The 23,512-nt window shown below is 36.5% G+C and overlaps 1 protein-coding gene across 6 annotated transcripts in view; it reads left to right on the top strand.

The window, feature by feature from the left end:
* LOC127979355 (adhesion G protein-coupled receptor B2) overlaps nt 1–23,512 on the top strand; it is a 274,746-nt gene that overhangs the window by 81,850 nt on the left and 169,384 nt on the right. The window lies entirely within an intron of this gene.

Genomic DNA, 23,512 nt, shown 5'->3' with positions numbered 1-23,512 from the left:
GACCCCCAAACTCTGAATTCAAGCCACAGTACACAGTGAAGACAGTGAAGCATGGAGGTGCAAGCATCATGATATGGGCATGTTTCTCCTACTATGGTGTTGGGCCTATTTATCTCATACCAGGGATCATGGATCAGTTTGCATATGTTAAAATACTTGAAGAGGTCATGTTGCCCTATGCTGAAGAGGACATGCCCTTGAAATGGTTGTTTCAACAAGACAATGACCCAAAACACACTAGTAAACGGGCAAAGTCTTGGTTCCAAACCAACAAAATTAATGTTATGAAGTGGCCAGCCCAATCTCCAGACCTTAATCCAATTGAGAACTTGTGGGGTGATATCAAAAATGCTGTTTCTGAAGCAAAACCAAGAAATGTGAATGAATTGTGGAATGTTGTTAAAGAATCATGGAGTGGAATAACAGCTGAGAGGTGCCACAAGTTGGTTGACTCCATGCCACACAGATGTCAAGCAGTTTTAAAAAACTGTGGTCATACAACTAAATATTAGTTTAGTGATTCACAGGATTGCTAAATCCCAGAAAAAAAAATGTTTGTACAAAATAGTTTTGAGTTTGTACAGTCAAAGGTAGACACTGCTATTTTTTTGAACACACCCCTTTCAACTAATTGCCCAATTGCACAGCCTTAAGAGCGTGCATATCATGAATGCTGGGTCTTGTTTGTTTTCTGACAATCTACTGAACCTACTGGTAACTTGTTTGCCACGTAGCAATAAAAAATATACTAAAAACCTTGATTATTCTGGTTAGTCACATTGTACTGCTATTATTTTGAACAATACTGTATATATGTATATATAAATATACATATATATATATATATATATATATATATATATATATATATATATATATATATATATATAGTAAGAGCAAATCTATTGAAATCTGTGGAATAGGTTTAAAAATAAAAAAAGTGCACTTTAAGTTTTACCTTATTAATGTTTTATAGTAATGAGTTGATTTCTGTAAAAATATGATTAACACACTGAAAGAAAAAAAAAATGCTGGAAATAGTATTGACTAAACCATTGGAAATATTATTCAAACAATCATGTATTTTCACATGTATTTCCATCATATCTTCAGAGCTGTCACACAATAAAAGCTTTTTATTTTTACATGTAGTTGGTCTTTTCATGACCAAACGAATACTCATTTTATTTTACCTTAGTACTCATTTATTGTTGTCACAACACAAATGAAAATTACTAAGTGCACCTGATACACAAATGTACCAGTTTTTTTTGTTAGCAACTGAAAATTTCAGCCAAAGGAATGCACATTTTGCCTCTTATTTAACCTGTTTCAAATCCCCTTGTTTTAGTACAGTTTTGTAAAAGACAATCTTCTTCACATTCTGCTGGGCCTTCATCAGAGATCTGCGGGTGGTACATTTTCTACCATAATCTGTGTATATTGAACTGTAATTAAATCTTGTTGTTTGGATGGGAGATGAACCAACCACAGACTAAATTTGTTTCTGTGAACTGTCACCATCCCTTGGTGTGCAAATGATTTAATTACAGGCGTGTTATCTAAAGGCTTAATTGGACTAATTATTTAATTGTCTTCAGGCCTGAGTATTTCTTGCTCATCTCTGAATCAGAGACAATCCCTACGCTCAAAGCCCATGTGAACATGGAACTTCTTGCTCCTCCATGTGCCACAGCATTGAGATTAGGTTGGCGAAGGCAAAAAATAATCCAAACGCTGTTATGCTAGTGTTGTAGCTTAAACATCAGCTTGCAGGCAGAAGAATCCAGGTCGCCATGCTGCATTATCTATTGTGCTTGAGTTAATGTTGATAAAAACACATGATTATATCCATTATTTTTGGCATTGTGTTGTGCTTTACTGGAGGTCCCTGTCTGTTCCACATAAACAGCAAATGTTTAATATTTTCCGATCTCTAGTGTATGTGTATGTACCGCACAGATATATTTAGTGAATGTCCAATTTAATTTGACTAAATTACAGGAATTATTAGAAACGCATATACAGAAGCGTTTGTAGGCTGAAGTTGTTAGTAATGTCTTTTAGTTTTAGTTTATAGCCTTTCTATTTGTCTGGAGTTTTCAACAAGGTACTTTAGGGACCCTGTGGAGAAGATATATGAAGTTTCTTGCCTTTTTGAACTTTTTGAGAATTGTAGCAAATTCAGTTCACAGTGTGATTTATTTTTGTGATAAAATAAATAAATAAATCTCCCAATCACCATTTTAATGACACCAATGTGTCTTTGTCACAAATATTAGTTTATTTCTCATTTTAAATGTTATTTCCCTAACATTAGTCTAATTATTAAATATTCAATCCTCATTCTGACAATAAATGGAATGGGTAATTAATTGTTCATTTAATAACAGATATTTTCTTTTATTTTGATTTTTTTTTTTTTTTATATTGTGCTTATGCTATAAGGTTCTTGCTATAAAAGCTTAGCTTAAAACAAAATAAAAGAAATGTCTTTGTGTTGTGTTGAGTGACTGGTTTGGTCCCTATGTTCTGTAAAGGTTGTAACCCCCTGCTATTTGTCATCAGAAATACAGTATACAGCCACTGGTTTGCTGAATTAGACAAATATATATATATATATATATATATATATATATATATATATATATATATATATATATATATATATATAGAAGATAATGCAGGTAAATACACAATGATAATTAAATGATAATTTTGATTGAATCTAATCTAGTCTTATCATTTATTAAAGGACAAATGCTGTCCAAACCTACCTGGCCCTACGTGGAAGATTAAATGCCCCCTCCTGTTAAATCATTAAAGAACTGTGATTAACCACGTTATTTAATGACTAGCCACACCAAGGCCTGTTTACTGTCAGGCACACCAATGATCCCAAATACACCAGCAAGTGCACCTCTGAAAGGCTTAAGAAAACACAATTAAGGTTTTGGAGTGGCCAAGTCAGAGTCCAGACTTAAATCTGATTGAGATGCTGTGGCATGACCTTAATGTTCATGCTTGAAAACCCTCCAATGTGGCTGAATTAAAACAAATCTGCAAAGAAGAATGGGAAGAAATTCCTCCACAGCGATGTGAAAGACCAGTTATCATAAATGCTTGATTGCAGTTGTTGCTGCAAAGGGTGGCAAAACCAGTTATTCGATTTAGGGGGCAATCACTTTTTCACGTAGTGCCAGGTAGGGTCGCACAGCGTTTTTTCCTTAATAAATGAAATCATCATTTCAAAACTGCATTCTGTATTTACTCAGGCTATCTTTGTGTAAAATTAAAATTAGTTTGATGATCTGAATCATTTGTGTGTGATAAATATGCAAAAACTTAAAAACAAATAATTATTTGAATGTCACTGTACATGTAGAGAAGCCACTATGGGTCAATGTTTGAGCTGCAGATTTTTGTGTTGATTTCCTGATGTTTCTCAGAATTGTTTAAACTCTACATCTCTTGTTGGTCTGAGGGGAATATTGAGTCTTTCTTTGAGTTTTGATTATGCTGCATTTTTTTTCTTCCCAGCTGGCATTCGAGCGCACTGACTGTTACATCATTGACATACGGAAAGGGTAATGAATACAAGGTGAAATATAACAGAGGTTATATGAAGCATGAAAGACATCATTAGACTCTATTATTATGAATTCATCTGGGTGTGTTTCTCTGAATTCTTAAAATACTTCTTTGGCAATTGTGATGTCAGTGTAGGATTCAGACAGGAGTAAAATATAAGCATTGGTTCTGGAACTCACAATTATTTGTCAAATAGTTGATTTTTCATTCATTGTGTCATCCCTAACTATGGTAGCTGTTAGCATTCCTAGGGCTACATGTTTACTAGTACAATAGTATGTATTCCCTCATATAGTATAGATTTGACAGGTAATACACTATTAACAATGTAGCAAAATAGTTTACTTCTTCACAAAAATGTTAACTATTTCACAGCTTTATATTGTATATAAAGTTGGATGTGGACAAATCCTTATACACTTACATAAACCAATATGTACTATATAACAAATCCTAAATTTGATTTTATTATATTATTACAAATGTAAGTTGTAATCTGCTAAATGGAAACATAAGGCATGAATATATTAATGTATTATAAACACTGACATAATGATTTTCTGTCAAGCTGCTTTGAAACAATGTGCATGTGTGAATAAAATTGACTTCCTATAGTGTCCTCCTTATCTAGTCTTCTGAAGTTTGAGTCATTTTAGTGAATCGTTTTATCTAGATGATTCATTTCCAATGAGTCATTGTTTTGTAGCTTCATTGTTGTGTAATTAGCTACGTATTCTTTTCAAGCATTAGGTACATTTAGTTTAACTGTGGCACTATTTAAATCTGAGTAGTGAGGGCATGGCACACCTAATCGTGAGTTTGGCCCACTCTTTAAATTTACCACGGTTTGGCAAATTTTTATGGGTGAGTTCCAGTAATGTAAATAGTATCCACACAATTTTGAATTCTATGTGAGGGCAAAAGGATTTCGCAAAAGGATCAAGCTGGTCATATACATGTGTCACTGACCAGCAGAAGGTGCTTTGTATGTATGTTTAGGTAAGCTGTGCTTTATGCATTACTAAACAATTGACAATAGACCTTTTTGTCTGAGAAATTCATGGAAAAAATTGATGTGACTATTGAGTTCGAAGGACTACCATACTGCTTAGAGCTGCAAGTGGGCCTGTTCTCAGTTCTCAGCCTCAATATAGTTAAATGTAAATGATTTAGGAAAAACATATCTGAAATAATTCAAATAGCTACTCTTTCACCACTTGTGTAACAATTCATTTTCCCAAAGCACTGGTATAGCTTCGTAGAGATTGGTACTCTGTCTGCTAGAAATACGGGTAGCTAGCAACTTTATACAGCTGCTATTAAAAGAAAGAAGATGGACTGAATGCTAGTCTGACTAGTTTTATTAACTTCAGTGCCCACACACGCTCATAGCTGCACACTTTCTGACTCTCTATTTGGACTCGAGACCTTGAATCAATATAACTCGGTCTATTCTGAATAATAAGTGTGCTTCTGTGTATGCTTGTGCCAAGAGAGAATGAATGTTTTTGTAACTGAAGTCGTTTTGAAATAATCTACATTTAATGATATATAATAAGTATTTAATGCATTTTTAAATTATAGATTTAATAATTAAATTATCTAAATAGAAATCTTTAAATGTACTAAACCTAACATGATCGACCATTTAAAGTCTGTAGAAATCTGCAACATTTCTTATCAGTTTATCAGGTGTGGTTGCCATATATAGATACAGTATTAGCGTTTATTTAGAGTATTTGCTTGCTTATTGAAAGTCTGTCTGCAGGTACAGTAGTATTTGTGTAGATGTGTGAACAGTATATTATCTGGAGCTGAGGCTGCAGTGTTGTTGTTAGACGTTTGTGAGCAGCGGCAGTGTGATTATGATGGATGGAAGAGTCCTCTCACTTCTGGATTCGCTGCTGATCTGAACTGCAGGGGTGGAGGAAGAGGGCCGCTCCGTGATCCGAGACCGGCCTTCTGTCCAAACATGGTTCCCCTTGACCAAGAGAGCCAGTAGGTTAAGATCAGGGTCGTTGCTGCTGTCTCTTACACCTTTTAGCCAGGTGTTCTAATCCTTAGTTTGGCTTGCTTTTTCCCTTCCACTTTTTAAAAAGTTTTTTAAAAAGTCGTCCCACGGTCATGGAAAAGCTCCAAACATAAAAGTCTCTTTTTTCATAACCCATGGTTTTTTATTTTAGAATTGATACAATACTTTAATCGTCTTGCACAGACGTTTTATTTTACTTAATTGGATTCAGGATAAACCTGCATCAATTGGCTAGTGTTGTCAGGAGATTTTCAAAATGCCTTCATTTGGAAGAAGTAGCGTTTCGCTGAATGTAAATGCAGATATTTTAGACATATTTGGTATTTTTTGCCACCTTATCAGAATAAATAATGGTTTCATTAGACAGACATTCTTGTTTTAAATATAAGAATCCTCTGTAAACATTCAATTAAAAAAAAAAACTATTTCCATGTCCAGGTCATTTTCTAAAATATTTCATAATTTCTTTATGAAGTTGTGTGTAATAAATAGCGTGCAAGTCATACTTTTCTTTTATTTGTTAGCCTTTTTTTTATTTTATTTATTTATTCATTTATTTCTTATCTAGAATTGAACATACCTGGAATGGTTGTGGAAAACTCATGGAAATTCATTGGCCAACATTTTTTTTTTTTTTTTTTCAGTAACATGCAACAAATGCTTCAAGGGTTTTGTATCATGCTATATTGTCTATTTTTCTACATTTTTATTATTAAAACTTGCATATTTACCACTCTTATTTCTATAAGAGTCTAATCAATTCTAAATGTGAAAACATGTCACGTGTGTGTAAAACAGTACTCCCTGGTTAGACACCTGTAAGACACTTTCCCTGGTTACGTGACCTATATCCTAATATCTTCATCTTTCAGCTTATTGTGCTAATTCTTACATCAAACAGTCGAAGTTTGTTCAGAGATGGTAGATCTTCACCGTTAATAGGCTAGGATCATGCTCCTTTTATCCGTCTTCATTTCTAGGCCTCATTGATGGTGTGCTGATAGACAGGAGTGTAATTTCACTTCATTGTGCAGACATAATATATCATAGTTAAATACCCTACATCCATACAAAATAGCAAACGAAAGCATCGAAAGCAACAGCCCCTTCATCCAGGAAAATAAGCTCTTCCAAGCAAAAAGAACTGCAGGTAGTCTTGGAAAATGGAAAATCCCAAGGGAACACTGACTTGTTCTTGTTCTCTTCTTTGAATTTGTTTCCCACACATTCAGAGCTGTTTAAAGAAGCTTCAATTGCTTGGTTAATCTGATCTATGAGGTAAGACTGACCCGTCTGTCTGGTGTGACAAATGTGAGGAAAGCTAGCCAGTTGACAGTCCCCTAGAGCAGTCAGGACTCTGTGTCCAGAAAGGACAGGTGGTCAGTTGAAGTATTATCATATTGTACTTCTTTGAATATTAGGTTTTTGCCTCCCCATGCACCTTGTACTATTTTCCTCTTACAAATGCCTCTAAAGAAATATTCCAAGTTCAGTACAGCTTACTTTGTTTTTCTTTCTATTTTTTTGAATGTTATGGTGACAGACTTACAAAGAAAGTAAACAGGCAACAGTTTTGAGCATATGAAAGTAGAAATACATTTTATGAAAGCACTTCATTTGTTCTGTTGAAACTTAATTTTAGGATTTGAGGCATTTCATTGTTATTTGAACAAAGATACCATTAACTGAAAAGGTCAGCAAGTGATTTTGCAGTGATTTAAATCACAGTAACACTCATATTGTTTGCATCTTGGCTATATTTGGAAACAGTGAGTATTTTGACATCCCTGCCTCCCGGTAACCCAGTTTTTTTTTTTTTTTTTTTTTTTTTTTATTCAGGACAATCTAAAATTAACATTTCTGCTTATCAACATTGTGCCAATTTAGTTTTGCTAAGTACTGAAACCAGAACATTCCTTCAAAGTCTAAATCTCTCTATTTCTCTAATGTCACGGCCAGCTCATTCCCGACCATCACATAAAGAGGTTCAAACATACTTGTTTGATTAGCAGGATTATTTATTCAATATAACATAACCTGTTACAAAAATGTAATGTCTAGGGATTAAATAAACAAAAGAAAATAACAATCCAATGGTTAAGGAACATTGATAAATAATAAATCAAAAGGAAAACAGGTTGGAGCAAATAACTTCTCTGAAGAACTAGGTTCTGACAGGGGAAGTACGGTGGGGCAGTTCAGCCAAACATTTATAATCTCCGCCCATGAATTATCCAATTGGCTTGGACGTCACATGATGAGGAGGATAATGGTTATCCTACCGCCATCAGGTAAAAGAAAATGAAGACACTATTGAGACCACTTCAAACTCCCAACAGGCCTTTGTCAATTTAAGGTACAAGGTGCACTTGTGATGTATTCTGGTCAATTTGTTGTCAATTAGCAACTGATGATTGGCTCATCAGTTCCAGCTCAAATGGAACTTGCCGATCAATTTTTGACTTACCGTGCATGGCCTGAGAAAGCAAGGTATATGCTACTGGATCTTCTTGAGTTGATTTGTTGAGAAATCCATTGTTCTATGCCGCTTTTGTACTAGACTTTCTCAAACCCAGAATATCTCATTGCGAGTTGTTCACTTCAAACCATTTCTCACTACAAGAGGACTTTCAAGCTTCCAATGCCTCCTCAGAAATATTTCAGAGTAAAACACAAGCGCTGCACTATAAAAGAAACATGAAACTCCTGTTCCTTCACGTTTTCTCCATCCAGCTCTAGGTCCGCTATAGGCTGTGCTCACTCCTGCAACCGAGTGCCTGCCCATCACTGTTTCCATGCACAGTGGGAGGAAAAAGGCCTGTCCAAATCTTCAAAAGCGGGCCCTCCGAAAACCTCCTCCCCATGCGGCGAGGCTGTCTGGTTGAAAGACTTGTCTTTGTGTTGCTTCCATGCATGAGAGGAGCATCGATCAGAAGAGGTTGTCATTAAAAGTGGCGCTGCACTTTGTCTATTTTTGGTAGCATAAAAGAGGTTTGGGCGGTGTGCAGGGGCCCAACGGAGAACCGTCGTTAATCATTAAAGTCACCGCGCTCTGCTGCAGCTCACACAGAACAATAACCAATGCAGTATGCATACGCTGTACCCACATGCATGCACATATTTTGAACACACGGCCAGGTGTGTGAAAGCAGTCTCTCTGAAATTCAGAGGCAATGTGGTTGTTCTCTCCTATTCACTTTGAAGATTTTGGGCAGAGTCACAGAGGAAGAAAAACAGATAAAAGGAGAGAGAGAGAGAGAGAGAGAGAGAGAGAGAGAGGTTGATGAAGCCCTGTAGGGTCCTGGTCTTATTGTATGATTATTTTCAGAGAGCCTTTGGTGTACTATCAGAGGTCTGACTCACATGGGGTGTTATCTAGCTTTCTTTGTGGTCCTTTTCTTCTACGCTCTTCAATACATGGATTTTTTTGCTAAACCAAGAGTATTCTCAATACTTCCAGTGTCTTTAAAATTAGAGTAACAATCAGCAGTGTAAAATAGTACTAATGTAATATGCCTAGCTGTAAGTGTTCCCTGCCTCTGAGGTAGAAGTCACACTTCAGCTGGTGTATTACTACTATTAATTTAATCATAACATTAAATCATACAAACCAATGCCTTCAGAAATCAGCGGTAAAAAAAAAAAATTACAATGTTTGCAACATTTTCTAAAATTAAGATGTTTTTGTACCTCTGAAAAGGAAATTACACTTCGTCTTTGGCTCTTGTGGTACACCGAGCAATCTGCTTTATGTATGAGGCTCTTATTCCCGGTCATGCTTGTTCAACAAGCTTGGGTTTGAGGAGCAGAAGACCCACACACCTCAAGCTGTCGCTGTACAACACTCCATACTCTGAATCAGAAAACCATACCCACCGTCTTTGGCAGCGGGTCTTGTTTGGACCAGGATTTGTTTGGGTTTCACACTGAGCTTTTTAGACCAGACTGCAGTTGCAAACGCTCTCAGATTCAGAACATACGGACATATGCCTTCTTCTCTGATCAGCAAGAACCAGTCTGGCTAGTTGTAAAAGACAATTTTTTGTGAAAGAGAAATACCATTACTATACTGCAAAATACTATTACAAAATGTACTATGAAAAAATAATCTTCAAAATACTATTGATGTCCTATCAATGTATCTCAACGACTGACAATGACTAGCTTATTTATAGGATAGTGATGTATGCTAATTCATGCTGTGGTTAGCTATTAGCTAAAGTGTAAATGACATTCCTTGTGAATGCCCCAAACTCCCTAAGAAATGCAAAAAATGCTTTTCAAAGTGGGTGTCTTGGAATCTTAAAAGGATCCGTTTTTTCCAAACAAATCTTAAAGACCTTATTCTAAACTCATGTATCCCGCTTAACCTCACCCCTTTTCCTACAAACACAGGAACTCCCATTCAAATTAGGGCTGGGCGATATATCTAACGATATGATCATGCGCATCTAATCAGTAAAGCTCCTTCCGTGATCACTGATTGTCAGCGATCTACGGCTCTGTCTATTAAATGCTCCAATTACTAGCAGGTGATGGCGATTTTAGCGGTGATCACGAAAGCATCTTTACTGATTAAATGCGCATGATCATATCGTTAGATATATCGCCCAGCCCTAATTCAAACCTGTCTCTATCCAGTCAACAACCAATGCTTTTTTCTTTTCTTTTTTTGGTTCAATAATCCATTTCACTCAGATGTTCTTCACAATACATAATAAAATATATGTTGCTACTAACCCTCTGAATAAGTGTTGTTTAGCACATCCCTGTGATTGAATCAATGGCATTGGTAGCTAAGGTCAACCCATGAAACAGGCATGTTATTGTATTGTGGCTTTATTGCTTGCATGCATGCTGACTGTGCAGCACACAAGATGCACCTAGATGCACAACTTCCCATTGGGCACCAATTACTGCTGCAGCCTGAATCAGTCACAATCCTCATTAATGTGTGAAATCGGGTTCAACTCAAGGGACTGTAAAGGGTCTCTTGTGCGCCCCCACTTTTTCCTGTGCGAAACAGCACCACTGTTAATTAGAGCCCTGTCCTGAGCCGAGCCCTGTGGGACCTGAGAGTGGATCTCTGTGCTCTTAAAACCTGACAGAATTCAGCCATGGGGTCTGTAGTATTGATAATCTAGCCGGACTGTTTTTAGATACAATGTCTGTCCACTTGGTCTGTCCCTGTTCTTCCAAGTGTAGATATTTCCTGTTTTTCCAAGTTTGTCATTTTTTTAGGGGGCTAAGCCTAAGCAGAGAAGGTTATTATTCTTCTGGCCGGGAGTCTCTAGCAACCCCTAGAACCGTATGCAAAAAAGGTGTGATATTTGGCAACGTGATTAGGATTACTCTCAATATCCCTAGTGCAGTGTCGGTGTCAGTGTCTTGTGCCCTCTAGCAGCATCTACAGTTTCACAGTTTGAACTGCATTGCCTATGAAATGTCGTCAACCTGGGGGTTCAAATTCTTCCTGGCTACATTACTCGCTATTTTGAATTTTGCACAAAACAGCTTTCATTGGTTTAATCCCCAAATTTGGCGGAGATCGTATTGAAACCATGTGTGTCAAAGGTTTTTCAAAGGTTTTTGATACTGTAAGGCATTTAAAAATTTGAGGATCCCATTCGGTTTGACATACACACTGCCACCTACTGGTAAAAACTTACAGTAATTTATATATTTCTTGACTTTACACCAATTCAAATCTGCATATTCCACAAAAAATTTCCCCTATCCGCCATGCCACAGTGAATTCAGTGTTGTGTCTGATAGCCTCTCCTTGTTAGCTTGCTCCTTTAGTTACATTTGGTTTTGCATCAGAAGCAGAGGAGCACAACAGATGTTTCTTGTCTTGCTCTCTCCGAGACTCACCTCTCTCTCTTTTCCTCAAGAGATATGATCAAGGTGGTAAAGAGCCAATTATATGGGTCACAAAGAGATGTCACTCTCCACCTGGGGCGAGGTGTGCCAGAGCACACAACAGATGGAAGGCCACCCTTAGAGCAACTCTAATCAACACTTAAAATCACCCCTTTTTTCTGTAGAAAACAATTGTTTTCCATATACAGGGAGGACGAGTATTTTCATGTGGTTCATAGTGATTTAAATGAATGTTTGGCTTTAGAATGTCAAGTCAAGATCTGCCAGTCACAACACAAAGACACAGAAACAACTGTTTGCATGACTAGTTTGACAGCTTCTCCAGTGTCTGACAGTGTGAAACTGTGGAAATTGAAATCCACATTTAAACATTAAGTACTGAACCCAGTCCTTTTTTTAATTAAAGCTTTTTCTCCATCTATAATTTCAGACAAACATTTATATATTTTTAGTATTAATCAAATATTTATATTTATTTTTACATAATTTATTACTTCAATATAGTAGTGCAAACAAAGTCGAAGCATAAAGCATCTTTGCTTGTTTATAGAGTGGTTTATTTAAAAAAGCTCAACTGCTGTGTCTAAAGCATTTTCTGCTTTTGTAAATGGACACTGATGGCTTTGTGTTCATTATGCTTTGTGTTAACATTATTATTACCCCTTGTCTCATTGCCTACCCTTCTTTCTTGTATTAAAATACTGTTTGACTCCTGTGGTCATTGCACCTGGAAATGAGATAGCAACAATATTCCCTAGCTAATCCTCTGTACCGAATGGCTGATTTAGATAACATCCAGGTGTGTTTAAATCCTTGTTGTGTGCATGTGTATAGAGAGCTTAACCAGGTGCATAGAACTATGATTTTATATATTTATATTAACTATATTTTTCCTTTTTTTTTCTCTCTCTGTTGTGGGTGTTTTGTCTGGGTGTCCTTCGTCAGGAGTTGGTGAATGAAGAAGTTTGCCCTGAGTGTGTATGGGGAGGGCGAGTGCTGCGGCTGACTTTAATTTACTTTTCTCTGAGATAGGGAAGTTATCATTTATCTCATCCACAGTATGGAGCTGTAATCCGTCAGGGGACACCAGTCCCGGAGCTCATGATTCAAATACACCCATGAGGCTGTGTGTGTGTGGATTAATGGGAACAGAGAAGGAAGAGGATAGTAATGAGATCTGGTAAGGATGAGGGGAAGTGGCCGAACTACTTTATTGACCACTGCAGGAAGCGCCAGAAGTTCTAAGGTTTATTCCATGTGGACAGTTGTTAAAGCACTGTATGTAATACATATAAATTAATCTATCAATGGTTGAGAGGGGACAAGGAATTATTGGGGGGAGAAAAAAATGGGGGTGGGGGGTAGACACAACACAGGCAGAACAGATTTTGTATCTCTAACGTGTTAGAGCTCAAATGGGACCTCCAATAATTATATAACTGTGGCATTTGAAAACAGCTATTATTTTTGTAATTCTGTATGGTGATGCTAAGTAGCCAATTCAAGCTCTTTATCTGCAAGTTCATGAAATTAAATTTATTTGAAAAATGGCAAAGCTGCCATGTTTTTATGTTGTTCGTTTATTTATGTATTTATTTACTTTGCAATGTTTTTCTTTTTTTTTCTTTTTTTCACTTGATGTTTTGGTTTGTTTTTTATATACATTAAGTTTGGTCTCAGGTCATCAAAACCATTTTGCACCATGTTCACAAATGTCTTATTTCCCCCCAACTACATGTATTTAATTTATTTTTGACTTGTACTTAAGGGAGGGTGATGTATTGCAAGACACGATTAATCAGTAGAATTATGACAACCACTCGAGATACACTCGTGCTGTCTAAGAGACCGTTTCTAAGAGCTGTTAGAGAGGCACATGCATGTGAAGATGGTGCTAATAGAGCACAGGGGTATTGAATAGTTAATTTTTTTTTTAATTTTTTTTATCTATTTTATAGTTTGTTTTGCTGCTTTATAGATCTTGAATGGTTAAATGAACACACGTGGATGCCCATGTGTCAAAATGCCTCTCTTTGAAAGTCAAAAAAGCAAACACAAGAATAAGACAACACGTGTAGTTGGATCCAGGCAGCTCTTAAAGTGACAGCAGTCTAATATTCCCGCTGTCTGTCATTCATGTAAATCAAACAACAAAAGAGAGAAAGTCTCTCACTACTCTTGACTTAATCACTATTGTAACTTGAATAAGAAGAAATATATACAGTATTTTATTTACACATTGAATAATTTATGTAGCATTTCTTATTTACTTGGTTTAGTTTACATGTGTTTTTTTATTTATTTATTTTTTGTATTTTTTTTTTGTCCTGAGGCAACAGTACCTCAAATAACCACTCGTTACAACCAAGGTATACGGAATACCATCACTGAACGCACAACATGTCGAACCTTGAGGCAGATGGGCTACAGCAGCAGAAGACCACACCGGGTGCCGCTCCTGTCAGCTAAGAACAGAGAACAGAGGCTATAATTCGCACAGGCTCACCAAAATTGAACAAACAAACTTTGCCTGGACTGATGGGTCTCAATTTCTGCTGCAACATTCAGATGGTGGGGTCAGAATTTGACGTAAAGAATATGAAAGCATGGATCCATCCTGGCTTGTCTCAACGGTTCAGGCTGGTGGTGTAATGGTGTGGGGAATATTTTCTTGGCACACTTTGGGCCTCTTAGTACAAATTGAGCATTGTTTAAATGCCATGGCCTACCTGAGCATTGTTGCTGACCATGTCCATCCCTTTATGACTACATTGTACCCATCTTCTGATGGCTATTTCCAGCAGAATAATGCACCATGTCACAAATCATCTCAGACTGGTTTCTTGAACATGACAATGAGTTCACTTTACTCAAATGGCCTCCACAGTCACCAGATCTCAATTCAATAGAGCAGCTTTGGGATGTGATAGAATGGATGATTCACATCATGGGTGTGCAGCCAACAAATCTGCAGCAACTTTGTGATGCTATCATGTCAATATGGACCAAAATCTCTGAGGAATGTATCCAACACCTTGTTGTATCTATGCCATTATGAATTAAGGCAGTTCTGAAGGCTAAAGGGGGACCAACCCAGTATTAGCAAGGTGTACCTAATAAAGTGGCCAGTGAGTGTATATCATTACCGTGAAATAAAATGACTCATGTCATGATATACAGTTTTGGTCCCATAGCCCACCCCTACTTGTACTGTATTATCAATATGGTGTTATTAAGTGACGAAAGTGAAAGTGACGTGACATTCAGCCAAGGGGAGCAGTTCGGGGTTCGATGCCTTGCTCAAGGGCACCTAAGTCGTGGTATTGAAGGTGGAGAGAGAACTGTACATGCACTCCCCCCCACCCACAATTCCTGCCGGCCCGAGACTCGAACTCACAAACTTTTGACTCTCTAACCATTAGGCCACAACTTCCCACTATAATATAATATAATATAATATAATATAATATAATATAATATAATATAATATAATATAATATAATATACAATTTGTTTTATCTTCTAGCAGGTGAGGAGACTCTAGACAGGTAGTGAGGCATTACAGACATATTAGTTACCTGCAAAAAAAAAAAATAAAAATAAAAGAATAATAATGTTTTAATGTTTTTTAATGATTTGGTCTACTAAATTGACATTGTCAGAACTTTTTCTCTTTTAATTGAGACATACAAGTAATCTGGCCACCAGGTAAAGTACCGTTTAGACAGCCCTCAAGAGTACTGTTTGTTCCATCAGAAACATGTCTTTCATTCATGCTAGCAATCACTTTAGTTAATGATAGTAGTGTGGCATGTGTTCGTCTGTTTCTTGATTGCCGTGTCCGCCAGATCAGCCTTGGGTGATTGTTATTCCATGGGTCAGTGTCAAGAGACTGTTTTAAATGGAGCAGATGAATGGGGGAGGGCAAGGAGGAGAGACCGAGAGAAAGATATGGAGTGAGGCGAAGAGAGCGAAATGGAGAGAGACAGGTCCCTTTTGATTGCTTTGGTAACGGGATTAGTATTCCGGGTCCATCAGTTCCATCTCACCGTCTCTTTGGCTGGTGGCAAAGCACTGAGGTCTTTTATGTGCTGCCTTCATTCTTAGCGACTTGCTTTCTAGCTACAGTCCACTCTCCTCTAAATTCTGATGCATACATGATTAGAGAGCTCAGGGTTGGAGGCCACCTCTGGCAACCGGCCATCACTACACATAGACTGTGGTGAAGGACTTCAGGGTGAAGGGTTTTCAATCACTCATGGCAAAAATGGCCACTTTATGCTGCGCATAGGTACATAATCTATGTTGTTTGGAGAAGTTGTGACTACATTATCACCAGGATTTGGATTTTATCACTGTAAAAAAAAAAATTAATAAACCATCACCATTGTCATTGACACTTAATCTCAGGTTGCTCCAGAGGGTCTGCCCTTGTAATAGGTGATAAAGTTGGGAGTTTGCTAAGTAACTTATTCATTCAGGCAGTGAGGTGTGTGCTCAGTAGGACTTCTTAAGACATTATTTAATAGTGTTCGCTATACTGATGGAGTAGTAGCCAGGGGGTGGGATTACTTGTCTTGACTTTAATGTGGTTTTGTTATTTGGTAGAATAGCAGGGACCTTCAGTGTCGGAGTATACTCGTGTTGACTTCAGTAAACAAATGCCTATTTGTGTATATAGGTGTTTCTTAGGCTATAGACATTTGTGATCCTGTATCTAAAAACATGCCTTTCAAAATGTCACTAATTTATTTAATTTGTCTGCTACCCAAAATTGTACACAAAAGGTACACATACATCAGATTAATGTAATTATTATTATTATTATTATTATTATTATTTATTTTTTTGAAAGTCATGAACATGCACAACATCTCAAATCGTGTACTGTTTGATAACAGTATGTGAAAGAAATTGCACTAATGGAAATTACTTTAATGTGTTTTAGAAAAAATAAAATAAAAAAAACCTGTGAATTGAAAGGTACATCATGATGGACATACTAAAAACTTTTTCTAGTGATTATTTTATGTTTATGATCTCAAGCATTATTGTAATTGGCACTGTTGATTATTTGATCAAATCAATTAACAAATACTTATTTATGATTTACTATATTTCACCCTTTAAACTATTAAAATACAATTAGTAAAATGTTTTGAGTAAAAAAAAAAAAAAAGTTAATGGTGTTTAAAATTGCCTGAAGTTAAAGAAACACCCACATACAGGTATACAAGTTGTTTGTGTATATGCATTTTATATATAGTCTGGCTATTTACAGTTCAGATTGCATTACATCTGCTAGAAGAGTGTTTTAGAAAAGCAATGTTCTGAGACTATATTGAGTGGCATAGTCATCTTCTACTTTACAACGAACCCTCTTGTGCTTTTCTCTCTGGTTAGAGTTATATAAGAATTAAATCTTCTGTGAGATAGCCAAATTGATATTGTCAATCTATAAAAATCATACTAAACCAGGTGAAATTGGCATGTTGAAACTCTCGGCGTGATACAAATTGGATCCCTCTGGATTATAGTTGGGTAGGTTGGTACCAGCACAGTTACTGATATATAATGGGTTGTCCCTTAACAATGTCTCGTTACGGTTGAGAGTTCGGTATTCAGCAACCTTCAGCTTGTTACTATGTGTCTGAGTGTCTACCCTGTGGCTTAATCAATACTTATAGCCTCATGCTGTCTATCTTAAGGCCTTCTTGGGGGAATGATAAAAGAATTGATCACATCCCACATGGCAGCTGCACTACATGTCTGGAAAGACAATTGGGAGATGGCTTCATTAGAATGGCTAGGCCTGTCCCGTGTGTTTCTGTTAACTTCGGAAAAACCCGAAACCACATCCCTCCCCAGAGTCCCTGCCCATAGGAGTTGAAAAACAGGGTAGGGATGGTACAACATTCTAGAAAGAGAAGCAATGGTGCACCAAAGCCCTAGAGATCATTCTCTTTACTCTCTGAATAAGGGTGAGCAGATTTTTGACTTTCAGAAAAGTTAAGAAGAAAGAGGAGAGCAAGGTATTTTGGGTTCAGGTAACACACACACACACACACACACAAAGCCCTTGTGTCCCCTTGAACATCTCATCTTGCTTCTCTCCATTACTCCACTGCCATTTGGGTTGTAATGATGCAGGTGTGGAAAATTATAAGCAAGAAGATGTACGAGGACATCATGCTACCAAACGCCCCAGAGATCTCAATTTCCCCAAACCTCTCCCGTCGCCGTAAGACATCCATTGTCAATGCTTGCCAACTCTTCGTGTTACACCGTAGCTTCCTACAATGCATCTGGGAAAGTGGACAATTGAGTAAGTTCAGGTAACTGCCTGGAGCATGTGGTGTAGGATGTGATGCGTAGGATATAATGCATCATACTTGAAATTGGTGTTAATGGTAGAGAGGGTGACAGATGAATAGAGAAGGCATGTTGACTGGGGGTTTGCATGATTCCATAGCGTCAGTCATGCTCTCCGGTGAATTCATAGAGTCACAGTTATGTGCCATTCAGTCTCCACCTAGACATCTTATTTGCATTTTAATGGATCTATATTAGCTTCTTTTACTTGATTTTCTTTTTGTGTTGCATAGAAAAGTGAAAGCTTTCAAGCTTCAAATGAGATGTAAATTTGGTCCATACAGCCCATGTGTTATATTCTAGAATTTATGTTGTCATATGATAACACTAACTAACTGTACAAGAAATAGATGCAAATTACTAAAAATGGAAAATCTTCAAGTGAGCTGTTAACCACTGCATCCGGATTGAATCAGTCTCTTTGTCTGATTTCTTGTCAGCTGCATACATATCAGAAGAGAAAGAAAGAAAGAAAGAAAAAACATACAGTAATTTGCACCTGACAAGGAATAACAATCAGTTTTATAGTGGTTACTTTTCTAAAATGAGATAACTTCAATGACATATGCAACCTTCAGAGGGCACAGCCTTCAGAATGAAACACTGTGATTTGAACGAACCATTCCCATTTGATTGAATCATTCATACAAGATCGGCCAATTTATTGGATCTAAAGAATGAGAAGTTGTCAAATTTTAAATCTTGGCTTTTCTGTCATGAACAAGGAGAGCTATTCTAGAAGTAAATCTTTGCTTTACTGAAAGCTATTGTAAAACTTGAAATATACTGACAAGCCACTTTTTCTGGTACTCTTATGGCAAGAAAATTGGAATACTGATCAACCCCATCTGAACCCAAACATTTCAGATTAATTGAAGTGGTGGTCTGTTTTCTTTTTGTTTGATATTAAGACAATATAGCAGTGTTCCTTTCCCCTCTATCCCTTTTTTGCCTTTGTTGGTGTGTCTTTGTCTAGGTCATGTTCTTCCCTCAATGCTGTAAGCACAGAGACATGTGAAATCCTAAATGAGACTGAGGCATGGTGCTTGGGGGGATATAGGCCTGCTCCCAATGCACGCCAGTGTCAGCCCGCAGACATAAATTGGTGACAAGGGGGACAGGGACAACTCTCAGAGGGTACTGTAGTCCGCTGGGACCTTTAGACAGTGTCCATGAGCAGGAATATGTCTATGAGAGCCATGGGAGACAGATGTGAGAGGTAGAAGAGGAAAGGGAGACTGAAGCAGAAAAACAGAGCATGGGCATGGTTTTGTCTTACACAATGGTAGTCCTAGTTTATTTTTTATTTTTATTTTTTTTTACAGTTAGACCGACCGTTCTCTGTTTGTGTGTTTTCTGTTGTCATGTTTTGAAAGGAATCACAGTTTTATCTCTGTGTGATACTGTATGACAGTTCAGTTGCTGAACTGGTGGGTAGACACATTTTTTTATTACTTTACTTTTTTAAGAATAGTTACAGTATTTTATGTGTGTGTGATGAAAGAGACAAATAAAACATTTCATACTCTTCTCTACCCCAAAATGGGGCACAGTTTTAATGACTCTTATGGGCCTTTTCCTAAAATATTTTGACATTCATGTCCAGGGAAGAAAAATAATAATAATAAAAAGAAATCTATAATTGATCTATGTATTTTTGTTTAGAAATCTATTCTACAATTATATTGAATTATATTTATATTTTTGATTTGTCTATTTTATATAATATTATTATATTACGTTACATTGTATATTTGTGTATACCTCACAGAACTACACAATTACGTACTTTATTTAATTTTCTTTATTTTTTCAAACCTAAAATAACTGTCCTTTATAGCTATTCAACATAACAGTATAATTAAAAGCTATGCAATAACTAAAAATATAATTGAATATTTAATAATGAAGAACATATACATTTGAAAAATATAACAGCTTTCCTTTAAGTGAAATTAAAACAGTCTTATAAACTATAAACTCTATGTGCATGAACTATATTGAATATTGATTAATCTTTATTTCAAGCTATAAAAGTTAATCAGCAAGCAGAGTAGTGAGTGATTTCCCTTTTTATTTCTTTGATTTACAACTCTAAAACCTGATGCACGAAGCGGATAAGACACACATCCAATTTTATTATGTTATGTTATGCTATCTACACAGTTATGCTCTTTATTATTTTTATTTATTTATTAGATATTTATCACTTTTTATTTTCAAAACTATCGCTCATGCGTGCATCACCGCTCAATGTATGCTAATCACTGGGCCACAGCTTCGACACGATCATTATTTCTATATAGCTTCCTAATTTTGATTTGCAACAACACCCCCAGATCCTTCAGCCAATGACGTTCCTCCATCTTGATGTCTGACACCAGTGCCGATTTACTGAGTCTGTGTAAAAGCTATCAGTGTTCCAGCAGAGCGTGGAGTCATTTGTCAGGTGCCAGAGTGACAGGAGCTGTTTATCTGATGTTATTCTGATGCTCACAGCGAGATCCTCAACACCCTCATTACACCTGGAGACATGTTGCTAACACATTGCAGTCTGTTTTTCACCATTACAGCACTTTAAATAGGTTTCAGATGCATGAAGTCACGCTGACTGTCATAGACACAGAGAAACAATGCTAGGAGATTGATTTAGAGAAAAGGTGGGTGGTTTATCATTACCTTTTTCCTTTTCTGTTATTATTATTCTTATTCAAATAGCTTTTGTTTTTCAGTGAGAATATGTTAACGGTAGAGGTGTGACGAGACACTTATCCCATGAGACGAGACATGCGAGTGAGTTCACGAGAACGAGACGAGATTTATAGACCTTTTTTTTTTTTTAAAGAAATCCTTGAGAATAAAATATATAGGGAGAGTACTATTTTATTCAACTGAAAAACACTAAATCAAAAAAAAAATTATGGGTGCATTTTGAGATCAGCTTGTACTTTATGGAATTAAACATCTATTTTAATAAATTGTACGCAGTAATAAACAACATATAAACACTGCAAAAGTGTTTTGAATGTATAAACAACTTAATTGATTAATATTATATTTTATACTACGAGGCCGTTGAATGCTTGAATCTGATTGGCCGACGAACGTTCTGAGGTGTGCAATTATTTTCTGGGAAACGCACGGCGAACGTAGTTCCAGGCAGCTGTCCTGACCGCATTACAGTTCCATATAACTTCGCATAGTAAAGCTGTAATAACGGTCACGCAGTTTGCACAAAAGGTGTTGTTAGTGCTGGCCTGAAGATTTTATCAGTTACAGTTAGCATATATAGTGTAGCATCTTAAAGGCTACACATGACATTTCTCACTAGCGAGGAGACAGTGCTGTTTAGAGACGCAAAGAGGTAAGTTAGCCTAATTCACACAAGCCCTTTCTCTCTTTGTGTGTCTCTGTCGCTCTTGCTCTCTTTCTAATAACTCCATTAATAACAGCATTAGAATGCTATCATTATAGTCCTTGGTTTGAATTGTTCTCCATCTAATCAAATACCCAACTGCCACTTAGTTCTCACTGAAACAGTCAGTAGCTGTATTTTTGTTACAGATTTGCAATATTTTAGAAATGTGTTTCCATTAACCCATGCTATATGACTAAAAGATAATTTTTTCTTCTTGCGATAAGTCATGGTGACGGATGTTAGTAGATTTATGCATATCGCATGTTAGTAGATTGGCCACATCAAAGGCATAAAGAGCCGCAGGCATGTGCAGTGTAAATGTGGGGTTATCCAAGCATTAATGGCAGATAAAAGCTTCTTATACTTGAGTGCAGCGACGTATGAGGTGTTTTTTGGAGGTTATATTACATTAAAGAATGATCACATGATTTTCACATATGCCAGGTGACCTGCAAATGCAAAAAATAAAATAAAAATGTTTCAATTGCAGTTTTGCTAAATATTTCTTTTTCAAATTGCCGGAAGAACCAACTTATTCAACCTTTTTTTTTTTTTTTTTTTGCAATATAGCATAGTTTTTGCAGAATTAGCGTGTTTCTATTGGGCATATTTTCAATTTGCGCAGTTTGAAGGGTAATGAAAATGCACTGCCCGAAGTTGCAAATATGGCCGCTAAGTAAACTGACTTTCCTTGAAATGGGTTTAGCCCTGGAAGGTCAAACACAATATTGATTTTCATTGAGTTGGCATTAATATGTTGTTAGACTAAAAGCATGATCCACAGAACATCAAAATATTGGGTTAAAACGTAACAATATTGTTAGTATTCACTACTGGATGATTTGAATGTTTGAATTAAATGAAATATAATTGAGTTTTAATTAGGTGTTTTAATGAAGTAGCTTCATAACCAAGACTGTTCTCTCCTCGTTTGGCATCATGTATATTTTTCCACTCCTACTTCATTCTGAAATTGCCTTCTCGAAAGGTACATTTAATGCTGCCTAGAGCTGGGCTAAAACAAGATATCTTGCATAATTAAACATAATTAAGTTGCCTACCTTTTGGATTAGATTTCACGTCAGGAGTGCCTTAAATGCTGCCGATGGAGGTTTTGGAACAGAGTTAGAGCCAGTGAGGTAGCAAGACAAAGACATCGAAAGGGAAAGAGAGAGAGAGACGGAGAGGGAAGGTAACATCAATCTTGAGTGATTTAGCAACAAAATGACAAATGGATTGACAGACTGCAGAACTCATTCTAGGGTCAGGTTAGCATGCAAACAGGTTACGATTGATGTGATAGCCGGTCGTTTCATTTTCTGTTCAACTGCCTCTCTGACATACACTCCCACACACATATCCATGTCCTGTCAACACCCCGCCTCAACCCTCAGCCCACACAAACTCTTTTTTTTTTGTCCATCTTTGGCTGAATTGTGCCAGCATTCTCTAAGCTGCCAGACTCCAGAACCTCCTATATCTGGACTGTCTGTCACAGGAACACCCTGGCAGGGCCGGAGCGGCCCATGTCCTTCAGAGGCGAGGGTCCAGGGGGCCATGTCCATGGGCCTCATTTATGTTCATCTGCACTGACGTTAAGTGAAATTTTCCCTCCAATTTGTTTGCTAGCCACTGCTACTCTTGACAGACAGGGCTATTTATCATAATATCAAATGCACAACTCCCTTCCTCTCAACACTGTGCTAATATTTGCTTGTGCACACTGTAGCTTTGCAGATACTGTACAGTATGTCACATAAACACTTTCAGTTTAAAATTCAGTATGTTTCTTGAGTCTGTTATAGATTATTATCAATGGAAGGTTATATGCTTATTTAAAAATCTGACCATGTCTTTTCTTTATCTTTTAAATAAAAGTAATTTTATTAAGTAAATTCATTGCACAAACTATTTTCACTGCCACGATGGAAAAGCATCACGTTATATATATACATTTATATATATATATATATATATATATATATATATATATATATATATATATACATATATACATACAGACATACATATATATATATATATATATATATAGATATATATATATATATATATATATATATATAGATATATATATATATATATATATATATATATATATATATATATATATATATATTAGTGTTGTCAAGATACCAAAATTATTGTTTCGATACCGATACCGAGTCAAGGATTTCGATTTCGATACTTTTTCGATA

Source organism: Carassius gibelio, chromosome B19 (genome assembly GCF_023724105.1).
Source record: "Carassius gibelio isolate Cgi1373 ecotype wild population from Czech Republic chromosome B19, carGib1.2-hapl.c, whole genome shotgun sequence".
NCBI lineage: Eukaryota > Metazoa > Chordata > Actinopteri > Cypriniformes > Cyprinidae > Carassius > Carassius gibelio.
This window is presented reverse-complemented; position numbering and strand designations above follow the sequence as displayed.